The 24,672-nt window shown below is 34.9% G+C and overlaps 1 pseudogene; it reads right to left on the reverse strand.

The window, feature by feature from the left end:
* Window positions 1-284: 284 nt before the first annotated feature.
* On the reverse strand, window positions 285-14,974 carry LOC140805675 (uncharacterized; annotated as a pseudogene).
* Between the last annotated feature and the right edge of the window lie 9,698 nt (window positions 14,975-24,672).

Consider the following 24,672-nt stretch of genomic DNA (forward strand, 5'->3'; position numbering starts at 1 on the left):
TACTGCAAGAGGTTGTGCTAACTGCTGTCAAAGACATTGCAGTTGATGTTCGAATTTTATCTCTAATAGTTGTTGTGCTTGACAAAAAGGGGGAAGCAGATAGATTGATGAAAGAACAAAAGAGCGGAAATGAAGAACAATTGTTTTCAGCTGTTTTCAGTTATTAGTTGAAGGATTTGTTTTTTCTTTGTACGAATCTGTACACTAGAAAAATTATTTTATCTACAATGAGTTCGAAGAATTTTCTTTAGTTAATCAGTTTATTAAGTTCCAAGTTTTGTCAATCACCTGAAAAAGAGAAATTGTTGGAAACTAAATTTCGGTGATTTGACAAACTAAGTATCAATTTATTGGACTAACTGTTCATAGAATCCGAAGTAAACTTATCTACTCATATCAAACTGACAGTCGCCTAAACCGAAGCTTAATGCGCAGCTTATTGAAGGCAGTCGAACTGAACTTATAAACTGACTGATCAGTTGGAAACAAATCAATTAATACTTTCAATTACAAGCATACCAGCTATTACTTATCAGCAGATCGTTCAGCTGAACACGTCATCAGTTGAAAAGGACGTTCAACCGTTCAACTGACAACAGTACAAAGAAGACTGCAACTCATGGTGGAACGCCGCATTTCAGAGTCTATAGTGTACGAATGTCAGAATAATATTGACGTGGCAATCAATGGATATTAAATTCAAATTATATTTAATGTTACCGTTGAAGAGAAGCCTATAAATTGGCGAAAAGAGCAGTTGAAGATATACAACACGAACGATTCACACTTTCAGTTTGATGTTACTCTGCTCAAATTCAAAGTTAAGCTCACACTTATAAGATTCATCAGTAGCATTCAAGGCTATATATAAAGAGCTCAATAGCACAAAATTATCTTGTTGTAATTCATTCAGTTGTGCTAAGTTGTTGCGACTTTGATTGTTGCACTCCCAAGAGCAGGTTGTCCACAAGTAATATAATTCGGTGAGTCCGAATATCGTATCCACAGGGAAGCTAAGGTAATTACAAGTCCACTACAATGTCTTTTTGTTTTGTTTTTGTTTTTGTTTCTTTTTAATTTTAATTGTTTGAATATTTAATGGGTAAATTTTAATTGTTCAAATTTTAATTTAAGTAGTTGAGATTAAAGGATCCACTCTTGGTATTTTAATAAAGTTAACATTAACGAACAATATTGAAATCCACTTAATAAAATGGTTCCAATATATTAAATAATCATATTTATATTATGTTATAAATTATTATCTCATAAATATATAATATATACCAAAACTTATAGATGTGGTCAAGTATTTATTGTGCTATATATATATTTGTAAACACTAAATCAAGGTTCCCACTTTAAATGGTTGGTAAAACCAAACTAACATTTAAATGGTACCAAGAAAATATTATTATGATATATTTATATATAGTAAATCAAGGAATCCAAGTTAAATGGTTGGTAAAACAAAACTAACATTTAAATGGTTCCAAGAATTTAATATTATAATATATTTATATATAATAAATCAAGGCATCCACTTTAAATGGTTGGTAATACCAAACTAACATTTAAATGGTTCCAAGAATTTAGTGTAACATATAGCAACAATAAATCAAAACTCCCACTTATAAGTAGGGTATAAAAATATTACTTAAAGAAATAAATATAACATAAACAATAAATAATGATTAAATAATATAAAACATAGATTCTTACCTTATAATAACCTTATTATCATGCCAAGAGCTTCACCTTATCATCTCAACTTTAGGAAGTTAGCTATTCATTATTCAAAGTGTAAAACTTTGAATATGAAATTAACAAGCTAATTATATTTAAATGAAGAAATAAAAAAAATATAGAGAGAAATGTTATGAACTCAAAGATTTGTTCATAGAATGAGGGATATCTCAATACATTACAATACACCCCTATTTATAGCCAAATTTGGGGAGACAACCACAAATAAAATATTATTTTTTACACAAAAGTCTTCATTGGTGTTCCAAGAAATTAATATTATATTACACATCACTTTTGAAGGTCTTATTCTTCGAATTTGCTTCTTCACATAAAATGAAACATGTGGATAATTGAGTTGTCTAGTTGTGGTATTTTTTTCAGAATATTTGACCAAGTAATTTGAGAGATATGGTCAAAATACTAGAGCATGGTAAAACTGCCACTCCTTTGGTAACTTTAATTGTTGCTTAATTTGATCCCAATTGTGAAAGGATTTTTATCTCATGCTTGCCATCAATATTGTAGATATTAACATCAACTTTCTACAGGTCCAAGAATCATCTTAATCCCATTTGCAATGCCAAGTTTATTCTTCTTTTATCGAACCTGTAAAAATAGTAAAAACTTATAATTACACAACAACTTATATTTTATACAATTTATTATAAAACATATAATATTTAAACATTTAATAAAACAAAAACTATATATTTATATTATAAAACATTTAATTAATGTACAATTGTTATGTTTATCACACCTCCCAACCAGCTTATTGCTAGTCCCTAGCAATTTAAGCGTTAATAGCAATACAAAACATATTGATTAATTTAAATAGAAATGTAATCAAAACTATCTAAGTGTTTAAATTAAATTTGAAAACTGTCAAAGTTATATCAAGATCATCATAATTATAATTTATGAAATAATTTGAGATGATTAATTCAAAGCTTATTTCAGGTAGTTAAGTGTACACGGCCTTCAGAAATTCCTAGTAAGAGTCTCAACTCCATATCCTCACAGGTTAATAAATGTTTCTATTTATGGCAACGATTTCTCTCATGGAGTTGGAATACAGATGAATGCTCAGGAAAATGGTTTACAGAATGCAGACAGACAAACGAGCCAAACTAATCAAAAGATAGAAAATCCATTGATTTAAAATCCAGTTGTTCTTATTATATTTTTTTTTTCCTGATTTTTTTTTTACATCATGGAATCAGACTAAGTTTATGCTTTTTGACAACATATTTATTTAATTTGTACAATGTATTTCTCTCTTTCTTTTTTTTCTTTTTTTTTTATTCTTATGAGAGAAAAATGGGTCGCAGCATATAACTTAAAAATTACATAGATCTTCAACATCTTTCTTTTCGTATTTTTCTCTTTTTTTTTTCTTTTTTTTAGGAAATATCATTTTTTTTTTCAAAATAAGAACTCAAGATCTAAACAATAGATAGTCTCTCTCATGATCAATAAAGGCTCGAAAGCTGTTTTCTCAGTCCTCTCCACTCACTCACAAAATATGTGTGAGTTTAAAATTTTAGGCACTTTTATAAGGTATATCTTGGGCCATATACTTTAATACCTGATTTTATCACAATGGTTAATCACTCAAAAAGATTTCATAAATCATATTTTTATATTGATCAGAATATTAAAATTGACATTTTTTTTTCAAATAAAAATTTAAACATTCTTAAATAGATTAATGCATATTCTAATTTAAATCTTTCAAACATGTAATGTATAACATTTTTGCGAAAATTACTAAGATACAAACAATAAACATGATTTTATTTTAAAATAATATATATTTTTTAATTTTTTAATATTTTTTTTAAATATTTTTTATATAAGTTTGTTCTCCCCCTAATCAGGATATGACATTGTCCCTAATGTCAAAATAACTAGTAATAAAGAGTGCATAATGAAAGAGATATCACCTGGAATTTTATTGAAGATAACAAACTGAAACAAATGCAAACCAATCCACGACTTTTGAATCAATGATCCAACTTCCTTTTCTTACTGCTTGATTGCGACCAATTGATCTTTGTTATCATCGGATCTGGCTTATGAACAAAAGCTTCCAAATCATCAATTAATTGATCGACAGTCGAAGCACAGATGAGCATCCGTCGTGAATTTTCTGAAATGAAATTCTGTTCCCCAGCTTTATCAAGAAATGTCAACAAACTGTCATAATAATTATTGATATTCAACAAGCCCACAGGTTTATTATGGATATTAAGTTGTGCCCAAGAAACAGTGTGAAAAATTTCTTCTAATGTACCAAAACCACTTGGTAGTGCGATAAAAGCATCAGAATTTTCAATCATTTGAGTGATTCTTTCATACATAGAAGAAATTTTTAATTCCTCCCCAATCGTAACACCTGTAATATTTCCTTCAGCTAAAGCTATAGGAACAATACCCAAAACCTGACTACCTCCAAGATGAACAGATGTTGAAACAGATCCCATTAACCCAATATTACCTCCCCCATATACCAAGTGAATTTTTCTCTCAGCCAATATCTTTCCAAGATTATTCGCTGCTTCTACAAACACTTCATTTTTTCCATGACTCGACCCACAAAATACACAAATATTTTTCAATGTTTGTGCAGAGGATCCAGCCATGTTTTTACTTTCTTTTTTTTTCTGCTAAAATAGAGAGAAAGATGAGAGATTTTATAGGGGTAATATGTTATCATGACAAAACTATGGGTCACAGCTGTAAACAGAATAAATAGTAAAAACAATAATGACACAGATGCATATAAACAGTAGTGTGATTGTGGCTCACAATTTTCCTCTGGTTTTACGTCCAGAAACGGCTTCAACGCCTTCTATGAGTCGAGGATATGCTTCCCATCCAATTTTCTTATAAATTGGCAAACAGGGTCTTTTTTAGTCAGATTCCCAAGACTATGACGCTTATCTTGAAATTGTTTCCATAAACGGAGAAGTTCAATATGCACATGTCCACTAGAATGCGTCTCAAGAGTCAATAAGATGTTATCCAAAGACTCCTTACTCAGCCCATTCTTAATGAAACCAATTTTATCTTCTCTGTTATCGGAAACACATCCCAAAGATCTGCTTCGTTTGTCACAAGTCCATCTTGCACACTTATGACAAACCCCTAAACTTTTTGCCCTTCGTTTTTTCGCATAAGTGCTTTTTCCTAATCCAGGCAAATACCGAATGAGCAATGATTGTGGAACTTCTCCTCCTAATCGGACCTTAGCTTCAATTACAAGACGAATATCTTCTGGAATTCCTTTTTGCATTAGCAATCTCAATCTTTCACCCCTTCCTGCATAAATTTTTCTTAGAACATTTTCAGAAACAGAGGGAAAATATTTACAAATTTTTGAGAGAATTTCATCCATTTTGAAAAGAAAAGAAATGATTTTTTTTTATTTTTGTATCAGCAATTGTGGGAAACTGATTTAACCGACTATGAGAGTCACGGAGTACCGTTATCCGCCATTTAACCGGGAAAATAAAAAGATTAAGGAAACCTGAAATAAAAACAAACAAAATTAAATGCAACATAAAAATTTAAGGATCAGAAAGGGAAATAAACTCTTCTTGAAAGATTTCATTTTCCAAAAATGGTTTAAGCCTTTGTCCATTCACTTTAAAAACATCACCATTTTTAGGATTTTCAATATCCACAGCTCCATAAGGATACACATGCTTTACAACATATGGGCCTGTCCATCTTGATCATAATTTTCCTGGGAATATGTGAAGTCGAGAATTATAAAGCAAAACTTTTTTACCAATCTCAAAAGATTTTCTAAGAATTGTTTTATCATGAAATGATTTGATTTTTGCTTTATAAATCCTTGAATTCTCATACGCATCATTTCTGAGTTCATCAAGTTCATTAAGTTGCAATTTACGCAATTTGTTGGCATCATCCATGCTTGAATTTAAAGTTTTGATCGCCCAATAAGATTTATGTTCCAATTCCACAGGCAAATGACAATGTTTTCCATAAACCAACCTATAGGGAGACATATTCAATGATGTTTTAAAAGCTGTTCGATATGCCCACAGTGCATCATTAAGTCGCAGAGACCAATCTTTTCTATTTGAGTTAACAGTTTTTTCCAAAATTTGCTTTATCTCCCTATTAGCTAATTCAACTTGTCCATTTGTTTGAGGATGATAAGGAGTTGTTACTTTGTGAGTAATACCATATTTTTTCATTAATGAAGCAAATGGTTTATTAACAAAGTGAGTTCCCCCATCACTTATCATAGCTCGAGGAATTCCGAATCTACTAAAAATATTTTCTTTCAAAAATTTGATGACGATTTTATGATCATTTGTTCGACATGGAATTGCCTCTATCCATTTGGAAACATAATCAACTGCAACTAAAATATACAAGTATCCAAACGACGGTGGAAAAGGTCCCATAAAATCAATTCCCCAACAGTCAAAGATTTCAATTTCAATGATAGGATTCAAAGGCATCATGTTTCTTTTTGAAATTGCACCCAATTTTTGACAATTTTCACAGATCTTGCAGATTTTGTGGGTGTCTTTAAACAAAGTGGGCCAATAAAATCCACACTGCAAAATTTTTGCAGCCGTTTTCTTTGAAGAAAAATGTCCTCCGCATGCTTCTGAATGACAAAATTTAATGACACTACTTACCTCATTGTCGGGTATGCAATGTCGAAAAATTTGATCTGGACAGTACTTGAACAGATACGGATCATCCCAATAAAAGTTTTTTACCTCATTCAAAAATTTTCTCTTATCTTGGGAACTCCATTGCGGTGGCATTTTTCCTGTCACAAGAAAATTTACTATATTAGCAAACCAAGGTGTAGTAGTAACTGAAAATAGATGTTCATCAGGAAAATTATCATTAATTGGTGTCATTTCACAAGATGATCCTGTTACTAGTCTCGATAAATGATCGGCTACGACATTCTCGGTTCCTTTTTTATCTTTGATCACAATGTCAAATTCTTGGAGCAACAAAATCCATCGTATCAGTCGTGGCTTTGCATCCTGTTTCGTCAACAAATATCTAATAGCAGAATGATCAATAAACACAAAAGTCGTTGATCCAATCAAATAAGAACGAAATTTATCTAATGCAAATATTACAGCAAGTAGTTCTTTTTCAGTTGTGGAGTAATTCATTTGAGCATTGTTTAAAGTTCTACTTGCATAATATATCACATAAGGCTTACCGTTTCTTCTTTGACCCAGTACTGCACCGACTGCATAATCACTCGCATCGTACATGATTTCAAATGGTAAAGACCAGTTAGGAGGTTGCATGATAGGAGCTGATGTTAAATGTCGAATGATTTTATCAAAAGCATTTTGACATTCTTGAGTCCACTCAAATGCAGTGTCTTTTGTTAAGAGGTTACAAATGGGTTTAGAGATTAAACTAAAGTCCTTTATAAACCTCCTATAAAATCCAGCATGTCCCAAAAATGATCGAATTTCTTTAATGGTTTTTGGAGGGGGTAAATTGGCAATGACATCAACTTTTGCTTTATCAACTTCAATTCCATGAGATGACACGACATGTCCCAAAACAATTCCAGAAGTAATCATGTAATGACATTTTTCCCAATTTAAAATAAGACCTTTTTCCTCGCATCTTTTTAAAACTTTTTCCAAATTTTCAAGACAATTATCAAATGTATTCCCAAATACAGTTAAATCATCCATGAAAATTTCCAAACAATTTTCAACCATGTCGCAAAAAATGCTTAGCATACATCTTTGAAATGTTGCTGGGGCATTGCATAATCCAAATGGCATCCTTCTAAATGCAAATGTTCCAAAAGGACATGTGAATGTAGTTTTATCTTGATCTTCGAGTGCAATGGGAATTTGATAATAGCCTGAATATCCGTCAAGAAAACAGTAGTAGGGATGACCAGCTACTCTTTCTAAAATTTGATCCAAAAATGGTAATGGAAAATGATCTTTTCTAGTGGCATCATTTAATTTTCTATAGTCAATACACATCCGCCAACTAGATGGGACTCTACTTGTTAACAATTCACCTTTTTCATTTTTTATCACTGTGATGCCAGATTTTTTTGGAACTCTTTGTGTTGGACTTACCCACTTACTATCAGAAATAGGGTAGATAATCCCAACATCAAGTAGTTTGAGAACTTCAGTTTTCACAACATCTTTCATGTGTGGATTTAATCTCCTTTGTGGTTGTTGAGATGTTTTAGCATTTTCTTCTAAATGAATTTTGTGTGTGCAAATTAGTGGATTAATGCCCTTGAGATCTTTCAGTGTCCAACCAATTGCATTTTTATGTCTTTTAAGCATATCAACTAATTTACCTTCTTGATCACTTTCTAGTTTGGAAGAAATTACCACTGGATATGTTTCATCTTCTCCAAGAAATGCATACTTCAATTCTTCTGGCAAGGGTTTTAACTCCAATATTGGTGGTTCGTCTTTGTTCTCATATTTCGCCTCAAATTCTTTCTCTGATCCTGGTAACGAGTGATACCTGATAAAATCATCAAGATCAATTTCAATATTTTCTTTAACAGTTTCAATTGAACAAATATCTAATTGATCACGAGTACTCCCTTCTTGAATGTTTTCTTCCACAAGAGTTTCAATAAGATTTTCATCTTCACTTTCATCTCCTTTGTCATGTGGTTGCTTACAAAGATTAAAAACATTGAGCTCCAAGGTCATGTTACCAAATGACAACTTCATTATTCCATTCCTGCAATTTATAAGAGCATTAGAAGTTGCTAAAAATGGACGACCCAAAATTACAGGAATTGCATTACAAGCTTCGATAGGTTGTGTATCTAAAACTATGAAATCGACAAGATATACAAAGTTATCAACTTGGACCAACACGTCTTCTACCATACCTCTTGGCACTTTAACAGATCTATCGGCAAGTAAAAGTGTTACCGAAGTAGGTTTTAACTCGCCTAGATTGAGTTCTTGATAAACTGAATATGGAAGTAAATTAACACTAGCTCCAAGATCAAGCAAGGCTTTTTTAATCTTTCGTTCTCCAATAATACAAGAAATAGTAGGACAACCAGGGTCTTTGTATTTCAAAGCATTATTATTTTGAATGATTGCACTTACTTGTTCTGCTAAAAATGCTTTCTTTTTCACATTCAATTTTCTTTTCACAGTGCACAAGTCTTTCAAAAATTTGGCATATGATGGTACCTGTTTTATTGCATCTAATAAAGGAATATTAACTTTTACTTGTTTAAAAATATCATATATATCAGAATTCAAATTTGATTTTTTTGTATTTTTCAATGCATGAGGGAATGGTGGTGACACTGTCTGTTGAACCTCCTCTTCGCAAGTTATGGGTTCCACTTCCTTACCCTTTGGAGTTGATTTATCATCATCTTCACAAGGTTCAAGAATGGATTTTTCCACAACCTTACCACTTCGAAGGGTAATAACAGATTTTACCTGATCCATCGGTTGAGTTGCAGAAGTTCCAGTTTGTGTATGATGATCCTTAGGATTAGGCAAAGGTTGTGAAGGAAATTTACCTTTTTCATGAACATTAAGTGCAGATGCAAATTTAGCAAGAGTATCTTTCAAATCTGTCATGGTTTGAGCAGTTTGAGTATTGATAGATTCTTGCTTTGCAATGAAAGAATTCAATGTATCTTCCAAATTTCTTTTCGGCGGAGGAACATAAGGTGCATAATTTTGAAAATTTTGTTGATTTTGAAAATGTGGTTGTGAAAACTGTGCAGCATTATCATTCCTCCAACTGGATGATTTCGCCAACCTGGATTGTAATTTTGAGAAAATGGTTCAAAATTTGGCCTTTTGAAACTGTTCAAAACATTGGCTTGTTCATGGAGACATTCTTTAAAAGAGGGCAAAGTGGGACAATCTTTTGTAAAATGATCACTTGTGTCACAGATGTGACACACAATTTCTTGAACAGATTTTAATTGACCATTCTTTTTCAATTCAAGTGCCTCAACTTTTCTTGCCAAAGAGGTAAATCTAGCTTGAAGATCATGTTCATCTTTGAGAGTGTACATACCTCCACCAGATGTAGGAGATTGAATCTTGTTTGATGGTTCGATAGTACCTATAGTGTCCCAATTTTGAGCATTTTCAGCTAATGAATCGAGATACTCAATTGCCTCATTTGGATCTTTATCTTCAAATGTTCCATTACACATAAATTCAACCATTTGCCTATCTTTAGGTGTTAAGCCTTCATAAAATTGAGAAACAACTCTCCAAATTTCAAAACCATGATGTGAACAAAGATTAAGCAATTCTTTGTATCTATCCCAACACTGATAAAAAGTTTCTCCTTGTTTTTGAGTGAAATTGATGATTTGCCTTTTGAAAGAATTTGTTCTATGAGATGGAAAAAACTTTTTCAAAAATTGTTGTTTCAATTCATCCCAAGTTCGAATGGATCCCGATCTAAGATTTTGTAGCCAAGTTTTAGCTTTATCTTTTAAAGAAAAAAGAAAAAGCTTAAGTCGAATGGTGTTCATGCTACAATTTAGATCATTATATGTGTTGCACACTTCTTCAAACTCTCGTAAATGCATGTATGGATTTTCAGAATCTAAGCCATGAAAGTTGGGTAAAAGTTGGATAATACCAGGCTTAAAATTGAAATGAGATGCATCAGGGGGAAAAACTAGACATGAAGGTGCACTAGTACGTGTAGGATTCATGTGATCTCTAAGTGTTCTTCGTCTATCATTATCATGTTGAGATTGAATTTCATCTTGATTTTCTTGGATGGGTTCTTCCGCCATGTTTTGTAAAAATAAAGGGTTATTTCGAATGAGTCGACCACTAAGTGTACGTGACCAAATGCTCATGCAAATGCAAAAGAAAAAGAAAAAAAAACACACAAAAGCAATAAAAATTCAAATAAAGAAAAATAAACCATAAACAAAATTAAATAGACTTGAAATTAAATTATACTTCCCCGGCAACGGCGCCAAAAACTTGTTGCGACTTTGATTGTTGCACTCCCAAGAGCAGGTTGTCCACAAGTAATATAATTCGGTGAGTCCGAATATCGTATCCACATGGAAGCTAAGGTAATTACAAGTCCACTACAATGTCTTTTTGTTTTGTTTTTGTTTTTGTTTCTTTTTAATTTTAATTGTTTGAATATTTAATGGGTAAATTTTAATTGTTCAAATTTTAATTTAAGTAGTTGAGATTAAAGGATCCACTCTTGGTATTTTAATAAAGTTAACATTAACGAACAATATTGAAATCCACTTAATAAAATGGTTCCAATATATTAAATAATCATATTTATATTATGTTATAAATTATTATCTCATAAATATATAATATATACCAAAACTTATAGATGTGGTCAAGTATTTATTGTGCTATATATATATTTGTAAACACTAAATCAAGGTTCCCACTTTAAATGGTTGGTAAAACCAAACTAACATTTAAATGGTACCAAGAAAATATTATTATGATATATTTATATATAGTAAATCAAGGAATCCAAGTTAAATGGTTGGTAAAACCAAACTAACATTTAAATGGTTCCAAGAATTTAATATTATAATATATTTATATATAATAAATCAAGGCATCCACTTTAAATGGTTGGTAATACCAAACTAACATTTAAATGGTTCCAAGAATTTAGTGTAACATATAGCAACAATAAATCAAAACTCCCACTTATAAGTAGGGTATAAAAATACTTAAAGAAATAAATATAACATAAACAATAAATAATGATTAAATAATATAAAACATAGATTCTTACCTTATAATAACCTTATTATCATGCCAAGAGCTTCACCTTATCATCTCAACTTTAGGAAGTTAGTTATTCATTATTCAAAGTGTAAAACTTTGAATATGAAATTAACAAGCTAATTATATTTAAATGAAGAAATAAAAGAAAAATATAGAGAGAAATGTTATGAACTCAAAGATTTGTTCATAGAATGAGGGATATCTCAATACATTACAATACACCCCTATTTATAGCCAAATTTGGGGAGACAACCACAAATAAAATATTATTTTTTACACAAAAGTCTTCATTGGTGTTCCAAGAAATTAATATTATATTACACATCACTTTTGAAGGTCTTCTTCTTCGAATTTGCTTCTTCACATAAAATGAAACATGTGGATAATTGAGTTGTCTAGTTGTGGTATTTTTTTCAGAATATTTGACCAAGTAATTTGAGAGATATGGTCAAAATACTAGAGCATGGTAAAACTGCCACTCCTTTGGTAACTTTAATTGTTGCTTAATTTGATCCCAATTGTGAAAGGATTTTTATCTCATGCTTGCCATCAATATTGTAGATATTAACATCAACTTTCTACAGGTCCAAGAATCATCTTAATCCCATTTGCAATGCCAAGTTTATTCTTCTTTTATCGAACCTGTAAAAATAGTAAAAACTTATAATTACACAACAACTTATATTTTATACAATTTTTATTATAAAACATATAATATTTAAACATTTAATAAAACAAAAACTATATATTTATATTATAAAACATTTAATTAATGTTCAATTTTTATGTTTATCATAAGTCCAGTCGAAGAACTGTGAAAATTTTTGTTAACTAAGAGTTTCAGCTTTGGCAGTGCTAAGTCCAAAACTGAAGTGGATCTGTACAACTCTTGTATTGATCAAAGTATTTTAGTGAAAATCCTATTTTCATGATAGAAGGGGTGACGTAGGAGTAATTGAAATCTCTGAACATCCAGAAACAAACTCTATGCATTTTCCTTAAGCTTTTCAGTTACTATATTCTATCTTTCAGTCATTTCATTCCGCACTTAACTGTTAACTGATTGTGATCGACTGACATGATTTTGAGAATCAGTTTCTCACCAAATTGATTCAAACTTTCGAAAAAGAAAGTAGAAAAATCGTGAGTGCTTATTCAACCCTCCTTCTAAACACTCCTTACCCTTTAACCGATCCTATCATACTAAGAGAAATAACTCTAGAAAATAAATATTAAAAATAAATATAATATTTTCAAAAATTTTTAAAATTAATACAATAGCCCTTTTTGATACTGGTGCTGATTTAAATTTTATAAAATCAAGGATAATACTTAAAAAAATTAAGAAAATAACAATGAAAACATTCAGCTGCTAACAATTCTAAATTAAATGTTAATTAAAAAACAAAAAATCAATATTAAACAAGAAATATAAATTTAATAAAATCATATTCTAATATATATATATATATATATATATATATATATATATATATAGTAATAATGTAATAATCCAATGAAAAAAATTTCATCTAAACAATCTTAAAAATTATATTTCTCTAAAAAGAATAGAAACTTATGGATATTAAAACGATTATAAAAGAATTCTAACAAATTTATTTGATCCATGTAGGAAAATGACATCATCAAGCAAATTTGATTATTCCCTAAAAAAATCCCCCACATAATTATTTTCTTTTGGAGATATCATTCTTCTTATTTATCCAGAAAACTCACAAAAATGTTTCAGGCTTTCAAGACCATTTAATCTAGAATAATCTGAAAAACTTTATTAAATTTATGAAACGTCCAACCAAACGATTCCAATCAAAAAGTCATAGTCATAAATGCATTGACCTATTATTTCAGTCAAATAAATCTTTCCTCCCAACCAACACATGAAGCTGATTCAGAAAACTTATCATATTATGTTGTTTATCAAGGGAAGATGACAGGAATCTACAACACTGGACGCGAGTGGATGAAGAAATTAAAAATGAACAAAATCCTTTATATAAAAGTTTTAAAACCCTTCCTAAAGTTCCAGAATCAACCAACTGTTATATTGGTCCAAATTATTTTATTGATTATCCAATTAGAAAAAAATAAATATCCAAAAGAATTATGGTAAACAAATAGGCAATGAAAATAGTTTTCCAAAAAAGAGTTTTTATGAAATTCCTAAAAAATATTTTAAAACCGATATTCAATTTTGTAACCATTTAAAAGACTAAATGATTTTAAATCAATAATGTCTGATAAAATTAAGGAAATGTTGGAAAAATTACAAAAAATAGAAGCAGCCCTTAAGGCGAACCTTATTAACTTGGACCTTCTTAAAAAGATCCAAGATTTTGAAGTAGACAAACCCAGTCTATTAGACAAAACTAGTCTATTTATTTCCAATAAAAAACTGAGACCAACAATGTAAGGTCTAGGAAATTCGAACTACTTAACTTGACTGCATGCAATCTATGGTTTTATTTAAATATGTGTTTAATGATTTTTATGCATTTATTGCATGATTATTACATGATTAAGTGTTTATTTCATTGGTAGTTTAAGTTTCATGCATTAGGGTTTTAAATTGCATTTCGCTCTCGAACGAGTAACAGAGATCGGGAATAATCAGGAAAAATAATTTTTATCGAATATTTTTTTTTTAATTATTTAATATAAGGTGTATTTAAGGGAGAATTTCGAAAATGAGCCTTGATTGGATATTTTACGGTCCGGGACGTATTCTAAACCGGTACGCAAATTTTATCGATTCAGAGGACTTGTTGAGGGTTCGGGTAATATTTTTAAAAACGTACCTAAACGAAATATTTTTCGAGAGTGCTATTGGGTTTGATGGGATTATTTTAGTGCTTAATGGGCCCAAAATCTTTTTAAATTTTAATTAGCGCCCATTAGTGTGTTAGTTTTCTACTTAAACAATTCTAAACTAAACACTAACCCTAAACCTAGCAGCATCCGCCCCCTCCCCCATTCAACAGCCTCTATCTTCGAGAGAAAAATACCAGCAGCCCTCGATTTACTCTATATTTTTCAAGCAAGCTTCCTCCCCGCTCCTCCGGTGCTAGCTCGACGCGCATATCTTTGTGTTTTCAAGCATTTACACGTTAAGGCATGCCTTGTATCATCTTTATGTTTTAAATGTTTTAATGCTATCACCTGTATGATTACATGATTTAAAATTTACAATACATGATTAGCTACTTCCATGATTTAAGGATTGAAATGTTTTGAAAACTTGATTCAATTGCATGATGGGATACGTTTAGAATTTAGACTGTATTCAAATATCATCCCTCCCAGAGCGTCCCTAGTACAGACTGACAGGATGATACTCCATGAGGCTGCAGAGGCCCACCTCCACCACCACCACCGCCATTGGATGCAGCTACTCGAGTTCTCGAGGGCATGGCTAGAATTCTGGAGTAGGCTCCCCGACCTCAGACAGACATATATGAGCAGTTTAGACGGCTCAACCTGAAGGAGTTTGGGGGCACCATTGATCCATTCTTGGCAGAGGGTTGGATTCGATCTTTGGAGCTACATTTTTAGTACCTGGATATGAGGGATGGCGACCAGGTCATGTGCGCCATGCATATGTTGAGAGATGATGCATCCCTGTGGTGGGAGGGAGCAGCCCACGGGCTGAAACTAGCTACCCTCACTTGGGAGCAGTAAAAGGAGGTGTTCTATGATAAGTATTTTATAGCTGATGTCAGGGGCCGCCTGAAAAAGGAGTTCATGAGTCTCCGCCGGGGGGACTCGTCTGTGGCCGAGTTTATTCAGAAGTTCTATAGGGGCTGTCACTTTGTACCCCTCATTGCTAGAGATGCCGCCCAGAAGCTGAGGCATTTCATGGATAGCCTCAAGCCTGCTTTGCACCGGGATGTTATGTTGATGAGACCAGTGAGCTATGACGAGGTGATAAAGGTCATATTTACGTGTTTTAATGCATTGTGTGGGTGGTATTTTGCATCGTTCTGGGTTATATGGAGTCTGCATTCTGTCTATTTCTTCTTATTTTATTGCATTCGATCACCGCTCACTGAAGTTATATTAATGTGCAGAAAAACGATGGAAAATGAAGAAAGGTCAACTGAAGAAGAAGGCTAGGGACAGAACACCTCGCACTAGGGCGGCCAAACTTGACTGCCCCAGCGCGAGTGCAAGAAAACGAGATGCCGAGCAGAACTTGAATGCCCCAGCGCGAGAGGCTGAAGAATAAAACAAGAGACCTCGCGCTAGTTTGACCGCCCCAGTGCGAGAGGCTGTGGAAGAAACCAACATCATAGAAGACGTCGCACTAGGTTGGTCAAGTTTGACAGCCCCAATGCGAGTAAAAAAGGAAAATTTCCAAACTTGGGTTATTTTCAACATGGAAAGTGGGAGGTTGCAACAAGCAACCCTAGGCACAAAAATTGAGCATTATTCAGCAGCCAAAGAAGAGAAAAAGGAGAGAAAAGCTTGGAGCAAGTGTTTGAATTGAAGATTTCGAGACTTCCGGGCACCGTTCTTCGCAGATTTCGTCACGTCTAGTATTTTGAGTTTATTTTCTATTATTCAAACATTGTTTTTCTTAGTTTAATTATGACATCGAGTAGATAGTTTTTCATATTTGTTGGGATTAAGGGGATCCTACCCCGAACTTTGATTTAATTAATTCACGTGTTGATTGTTGATTCATTCTTGAATATGCTATTGTTTTTCATGACGTTATTAAAGCGTAGCTAACTTTAATAATCATTTCATATCGCGAGTGAGTTCAAGAGAATAGCTTGTGATAGGAACGAGTAGCATAGTCCATGGATCTACAATTTACATAGAAATATGAAGTTGGATACATATTGATTGTTATAGTCCTAAGGGTCGAAAGCTAGGTGATTTCATATAGCGGCATGTAATTCAGCTTTGATAAATAATTAAAGAAATGTAATTATTTCACTGAGTAGAATTAGTTTGGCATAGCTCGAGAGGGCGTATTAAATTGAATAGGAAATCATGTCGGAAGCGTAAATCACCATCGAACGAATTAAGTAAATAACGAGGGGTAGGTGAACCGAAATTCCCAAAAATTCACTTATCATTGAACTTCAATAAACCATTCTAGCTTATATATTTCAGCATTTAATTCCTGAAATTTTTATATTACAATTTTTATTCAAACATAGTAGTAGTAAACCATCATTCAATGTTCGTTGCTAAAGATTTAATAACTGGAATTAATAATTGCAAAATACAGTATCTAGCGGAACGATACTCGCACTCTCGTACATCATACTATTACTTGACATCGTGCACTTGCTATTATTTCGAGCTTAAATATTATTAATTTCGACCAAGAGTTTTATAGTGCAAGTTTTGCTCGATCAAGTTTTTAACGCCGTTGTTGGGGACTGTTAATTCACAATTTTATTTTTAGTTATTTTATTTAGCATTGTTTTAATTTTCTTTAGCTAACACTCTATATTCTATTCCAGATATCTTTTCCAGTGCATGCCAAAGTCACTTGACATGGAGCTTGAGCAGTTTGACCCTGAAATTGAAAGAACTTTCCGCAGAAAGAGACAGCAGCAGAGACTTAAGCAGCTAATGGAGAGGCACGAGCACGAGCATGAGGAGGAACACCATGAAGATAGACGTGTTGAGGTGCCACGCCACATACCAATGCTGGAGTATACCCACCATTCTTTAGATGGTGCACGCCCCATCATTGTGAGGCCTATTGTGCGGGCAAACCACTTCGAAATCAAGCCAGCTATAATTCAGATGATCCAAAATACGGTCCAGTTTGGGGAATCTGCGTTAGATGACCCAAACACACACATCGCAGATTTTTTTGAAATTTGCGATACTTTTAAATTTAATGGAGTTTCTGATGATGTTGTTAGATTGTGTTTATTTCCTTTCTCCTTACGTGACAAAGCTAAGCATGGTTAAATTGTTTGCCTGTAGGTTTCATCACCACATGGGAGGACATGGTAAAAGCATTTCTCATTAAATACTTTCCTCCATCTAAGACCATGCAGCTGCAGGCAGACATCACCACATTTGCTCAATTCGAGCAGGAGTCTTTATATAAGGCATGATAGCGCTTCAAAGATTTATTACGGAGATGTCCGCATCATGAACTGCCACTTGGATTAGTCCTTCAAACATTTTATTATGGCTTGCTTACTCCTAATCGTACTATGATAGATGCTACTGCCTGTGAAAACCTATTGAGAAAAACTGCTGAGCAAGGATATGATTTATTAGAGGAAATGACTGTTAGCAGCTATCATCCTCAATCTGAAAGGAACAACCAGCGGAGAAGTGCAGGAGTTCACCAGGTAACTGATCTTTCTGCTATTACTACGCAACTTGATGTCTTGAACAGGAAATTGGACGGCTTGAATATGGGTGGCACAGCTATACGTCTTCAAGAGATATTTTGTGATAAGTGTGGAGGGGAACACTTTGCGAAGGACTGTCCAGATGGCAATCCCTTCTATGTGCAAAAAGAGGCACCAGTGAATCAAGTGGGAGTCCAAAACCATCCAAGGAATGATCCATATTCAAACACATATAATTTTGGATGGAGGCAACATCCCAACTTCTCATGGGGTGGTGAAAACAGTCAGAATAGACCACAGGGAGGATAGCCGTATGGAAAACAACCGATGTACAAAACAAACCCTCCTAGAGAAGAAAAGCAAAGTTTTAGAGTCCAAGGAAAAGGGAAAAAGTCAATTACCGGATGAACAAGCTGAGACAACCAAAGGTAAGTCTTCTATCTCTACACCAGTACTCACTGCACAATCCAAAATTGTTATACCTCCTCCTTTTCCTGCAGCATTGAAAAAAGCAAAATTTGATGCACAATTATGTAAGTTTCTTGAGTTATTTAAAAACTTGCACATCAATATTCCTTTAGCCGATACTTTGATGCAAATGTCAAGTTATGTTAAATTTCTGAAGGACGTATTAGCACATAAGAGGAAGTTGGAGGATCACATGACAATAAATTTAACTGAAAATTTCTCTGCTTTGGTGCAAAATAAGATCCCACCGAAACTTAAAGATCCAGAGAGTTTTTCTATTCCTTGCATGATTGGTGATGTTGTTTTTCATGAAGCCTTATGTGACCTTGGTGGAAGTATTAACCTTATGCCTTTGTTTGTGTTTAGGAAACTTGGTTTGGATAACCTAAGAAAACAAGAATATCTTTACAGCTAGCAGACAGATCTGTCAAGTATCCACGAGGAGTTATTGAGGATGTGCTAGTGAAAGTGGACAAATTTATTTCTCCTGCAGATTTTGTGGTGCTTGACATAGAGGAGGACATAGAGATGCCGTTGATATTGGGGAGGCCATTCTTTGCAATTGGCAAGGCCCTAATTGATGTGCAAGAAGGGCAGTTGAGATTGAGAGTGGGGGAAGAGGAGATTACTTTTGATGTCTTTAACGCACTTAAGCACACACTGCATTCTGATAGTTGTTTTAGAATTGATGCTTTTGATTCTCTTGCGTGTAACTATGTTCAGATGCTACAAAGGACCCTTTGGAAGCCACTCTCACTACTGAATTGAGAGAAGATGAATTGGATGAAGAGAAAGCTGAAATAGTGGTATACCTTAATGCCAACCATCTATGGAAGAGGCCAATAAGGATGAGATTAGAGGACCTGGGGGATCAGAGAGACTTGACCCCTCAGAAGCCAAGCATAGAGGAGCCACCAACTCTTGAGCTCAGGCCCACATCTGAAATACGTCTATCTGGGTGAGAATAATAAACTTCATGTGATTATTTCTTCTGATTTGACAGATATGATGGAGGGCAAACTGCTGAAAGTTTTGAAAGCGCACAAGAGTTCATTTGTGTGGAAGGTAGCGGATATAAAAAGGATCAATCCATCAGTCTGCATGCACAAGATATTGATGGAAGACAAGTACTCACCTCTTGTGCAACCTCAGAGAAGATCGAATCCAAAGATGCAAGAGACAGTAAAAGCAGAAACTATCAAAATCCTTGATGCAGGTATTATCTATCCTATATGATAGTGCATGGGTGAGTCCTGTTCAATGTGTGCCGAAAAATGGTGGGATTACTGTTATTACAAATGAAAAAATTGAATTAATACCCACTAGGACAGGTACGGGATGGTGTGTGTGTATCGATTACAGGAAATTTAATGATGTCACCCGTAAAGATCACTTTCCACTTCCCTTCATTAATCAAATGCTTGAGAGGTTAGCGGGTCATGAGTTTTATAGTTTTTTGGATGGACATTCAGGGTATAACAAAATCATGATTGTGCCCAAGGACAAAGAGAAAACCACTTTCACTTGTCCTTATGGCACCTTTGATTTTAGATGATTGCCCTTTGGTTTGTGTAATGCCCCTGCCATTTTTCAAAGATGCATGATCGCTATATTTCATGACATGATAGATACTTTCCTTGAAATATTTATGGTTGACTTCTCGATATTTGGCTCTTTTTTTTATGACCGTTTGCAGAATCTGAAGGTGGTATTGATGAGATGTGAAGAGACGAATTTGATGATGAATTGGAAAAAGTGCCATTTTATGGTACAAGAAGGCATAGTATTAGGGCACAAAATATCAGAGCATAGAATAGAGGTTGATAAGGCAAAAGTAGAAGTTATCAAAAACTTACCACCTCCAACATCCATAAAGGGAGTTAGAAGTTTTCTAGGCCACGCTGGTTTTTATCGGCATTTTATTAAAGATTTATCTAAAATTGCCAAACATCTATCTTCTTTACTTATGAAAGAGGTACCATTTGATTTTAATTCTAACTATCTGCAGGCATACGAGGATTTAAAAGAGCGCTTGGTGATGGCTCCTGTTTTGGTGACACCGGATGGGGATCTACCCTTCGAGGTGATGTGCGATGCCAGTGATACTGCGGTTGGGGTCGTGCTTGGCCAGCAGCAAAACAAGGTATTCATACAATTTACTACGCAAGTAAGACCATAGTTGAGGCTCAATTGAAATATGCAAAAACTGAAAAGGAGTTACTTGCAGTAGTTTTCACCCTTGAAAATTTTCATTCATATCTTGTTTTGTCCAAAGTCATTGTTTACATAGACCACTCTGCACTGAAATATTTACTTGCTAAGAAAGATGCAAAGCCACGCCTACTTAGGTGGATTTTATTGTTACAAGAGTTTGATTTAGAAATAAAGGATAAGAAGGGTGTTGAGAATGTGAGAGCCGATCACTTGTCTAGATTGGAGCTTATTAGTAATGACTGTGTAGATCATGCCATTAATGATTGGTTTCCTGATGAGCAGCTATTTGAGGTGAAACACTGTCCTTGGTATGCAAATTTTGCTAACTTTCTTGTCACATGCACACCACCCACCCAATCTATCTTTTCACCAACGAAAGAAATTATTTTCTGACGTAAAGCATTATTTTTGGGAGGAACTGTTTTTGTTTAAGATTTGTGCAGATCCCTTGATAAGAAGGTGTGTTGCAGAGGAAGAATTTGGTCAAATTCTTGACCATTGCCATGACCGTGAGGTAGGTGGTCATTTTGGACCAACAAGGACGACATCTAAGGTACTTGAATGTGACTTCAATTGCCCGACTCTATTTAAAGATTCTCGTTCTTATGTGCTTGCCTGTGATAAATGCCAATAGACAGGTAACATCTCTAACCGTCAGGAAATGCCATTAAACAATATCATGGAATGTGAGGTTTTTGATGTGTGATGGATAGAATTCATGGAACCGTTTCCCAGTTCGTTCACAAAATAATATATTCTGGTTGCGGTTGACTATGTGTCTAATTGGCTAGAGGCAGAAGCACATGCGACTAATGATGCTCAAGTGGTCCTGAAATTTTTAAAGAAAAATATTGTTAACAGATTTGGAACACCACGAGCAATCATTAGTAATGGTGGCACCCATTTTTGCAACAAACTATTTGAAAATTTTTGAGCAAATATGGTGTCACACATAAGATCTCTACCCCCTGTCACTCCCAGACGAGTGGTCAAGTAGATGTGTCTAACCGAGAGATCAAGCGGGTTTTGGAAAAAGTGGTAGGTGTCAGTCGGAAAGATTGGTCTATGAGGTTAGATGATGCTCTTTGGCCATATATGACTGCTTTTAAAACACCTATAAGCACTACACCATATTGTTTACTGTTTGGTAAAGCATGTCATTTACCTGTAGAGTTAGAGCATCGTGCATACTGGGTAACAAAAGCACTGAACTTTAATTTTACTGATGCAGGTGAACGACGTCTGCTTCAGTTGGATCAGTTGGAGAAATTACGAAATCTGGCATATGATCTCGCACTATCTTACAAGGAGAAGACAAAGAGGGCTCATGACAAGCAAATCATTGAAAGGGAGTTCAAAGAAGGTAAAAATGTCCTACTCTACAACTCCCGGTTGCGAATGTTTCCCGATAAATTGAAGTCGCGATGGTCTGCTCCATTCGTGATTTCTAAAGTATATCCATCGGGAGCTGTAGAACTGAAAGATGGAAAAGATGGGACATTTACGGTCAATGCCCAGCGACTGAAGCACTACATAGGTGCACAATTGAGCCACAACTTGGAATCACCCGGTTCCAAGATAGTCCGAACTAAAACTGACCGATAGTCAAGCTCTCGATATAAATTTAGAACTACCTCTCTTTTTCTTATCTTGTGCTACATTCGATTTTGTTATTTTTAATTGATTTATTTTAATTTTTTTTTATTTTTAAAAAAAAATTGCAAAAACCCCACGAGCTTGCGCTAGGGTGGTATTATTCTACTGCCCTAGCGCGACTCCCTGGCACCCTGGGGACAGTGGACATCACGCTAGGGCGGTAAACTTTGACCGCCCCAGTGCGACCACTTTGATTTTCACCAGAACGCAGCGCGCTAGAGCGGTGAAACTTGACCATCCCAGCACGCCGAATTATAAAGCCATCCCCTTCCCTTCTTCTTCTCACTCTGTGCGCACACATATTCTACACACACCGACGGTTCTGAAAACAAAAACAAAAAAACAAACGCCCTCACCATCCATCTCTTCTTCTTGATTTGCAGATACTCGAGTTCATACACTCCCATGCCACTCAAGCACACCAGTGACTCTGTTTTTCTCTCAAATCTTAAAAGCTATGCGGATTGGTCATCTCATCTCTCCACACCCACATTCCTACATGGCTCCGAAGAAATCGAAGGTGCATAGGCTCCCCATTCCAGAGCGGAGGTTTGAATTCTATGCTGGATCGCTACATCTGTTGCAAGATATTGAGGAACGCGGTTGGGAGTCTTTCTGCGCTAAACCTAAGGCCGTGGTAGTCTCAATTGTGCGTGAATTTTATGCCAACGCCGCCGAGCGGACTAATGGAACGGCTATGGTACGAGGTAAGTTAGTCTCTTTCGACTCGACCACACTAAATGCATTATTGGTTATCCATTTAGTTGATGAGTCTGATTTAGAGGCGTTAACGCCAATCCAAATTTCAAGTTAATTATGCAAACCCTATGTTACCCGGGGGCTAGGTGGAAGACTTCGAGTTATTTTCTTGAAAAATATTTGTTGTTCAGGCCTGCGAGGTATGCATTTCTATCGAAGCGATCAATGCCGGTGTCACATACCAGTGACGTTCAGAAAGACCACGCCATCTTGGTCTACGCACTGATGGAGGGCATTATAATTAATATGGGCCGACTGATCTTTTCTCAGATCTAGCAATACATACACAACTCGAGCATCCCCTTATTCTTTCCCACTATTATTACCGAGCTGTGTGTGCGAGTCGGGGTAGTTGTCAATGTGGAATACGAATGGTTACAACCAGTGAAGCCCATTGACGACTCGTGGATGAAGACAAAGAGAGGCAAGCGTGCTATCGACTTCCCAGAGGTGCACGAGGAGGAGGTAGCTGCTAACCACCCACCACCACCTCCACAGCCCCGCCGACGGTCCATTATTGATAAATTTGATGAGTTGTGTGTCTTTGCGATCCATCAAGATCAGTATAACACCATCAACAGCGTGCAAAAGTCCTCGATGGAGTCTCTGGTACGCGGGATGGCATCGCACATGGGCCTTGACACTGGAGTTTACCCACCACCGTCGACATTCCCGCCTCCATTCCCATTCCAGTATGCCTATCCTGAGTCTGACGATAAGGAGCCTAGAGTTGTGCCACCCGAGGACGAGGAGGATGACCAGTGATCAGGGGAGTCTTCCCGTTTCCTTTTACTTTGCATTTGTCTTCTATTTTAATTTCGCATGCATTCCGTTTAGCATTTGTGGATAGTAGTCTGTTCGTTTGCCTACTTTTTTTTGTAGTGTTGTGCACTGGGGATAGTGCACGTTTCTGTTTGGGGTGGGTGTTTAATCTGGTTATTTTGTGTTTAGGTTGGTTTTTAGTTCGTCTTTCGAATTGCATTTGTATTGTGTTTGTTGTTTTCATCTGAGAAGTGTTATATAGTTGGTGCTAGAATGATATATGGTAGCCAATGATGATGTTGAATGGGACATACATACGCATGTCCATTTCTGTCACGACACTAGTTGAGAACACACAAGGGGTTGACAAATGAAAATCTTAATTGGATAATGAAATTTTCGGCACGAATGTTGGCAAAAGAAAAATGCATAATATAGTGAACTTGGACATTGTCTGTGGAGAATTTGAAATGCACTAGGTGACTTGAACTTGAACACATCCCTTGACATGAACACTGGTCAGCAGGACGAGGATGAGCTAGGCACATCTCTGCTAGACCAATTCATTGAACCGAGCTTACCAATAAAAATTATACCGCGATGCTTGTACCCATGTATCTAGCCGTGTCTAACCTTATTGATGCACCCTTGAGATTGGACCAAAGCCACAAGCCCATATTTCTTGTTCCTATCTGAGGGAGGACAAAAAAATAAGAAAATGTTGCACAAAAAAAAAGATGGAGATGTAAGGTGTGGGGGTGTGGGGGAGCCAAATAAAAGAATGAAATTCTATTCCTAGGCTAAAATAATGGAAATGTATGGAGTTGAAGGACATCAAACGCAAAGTCCGAATGTGCGCAAATATTAAACCACTGCACCTCCCTCAGTATCTGTTCCAGCCTAGTCGAGACACCCCT

Source organism: Primulina eburnea, chromosome 1, assembly GCF_022965805.1.
Source record: "Primulina eburnea isolate SZY01 chromosome 1, ASM2296580v1, whole genome shotgun sequence".
NCBI classification, from domain to species: domain Eukaryota; kingdom Viridiplantae; phylum Streptophyta; class Magnoliopsida; order Lamiales; family Gesneriaceae; genus Primulina; species Primulina eburnea.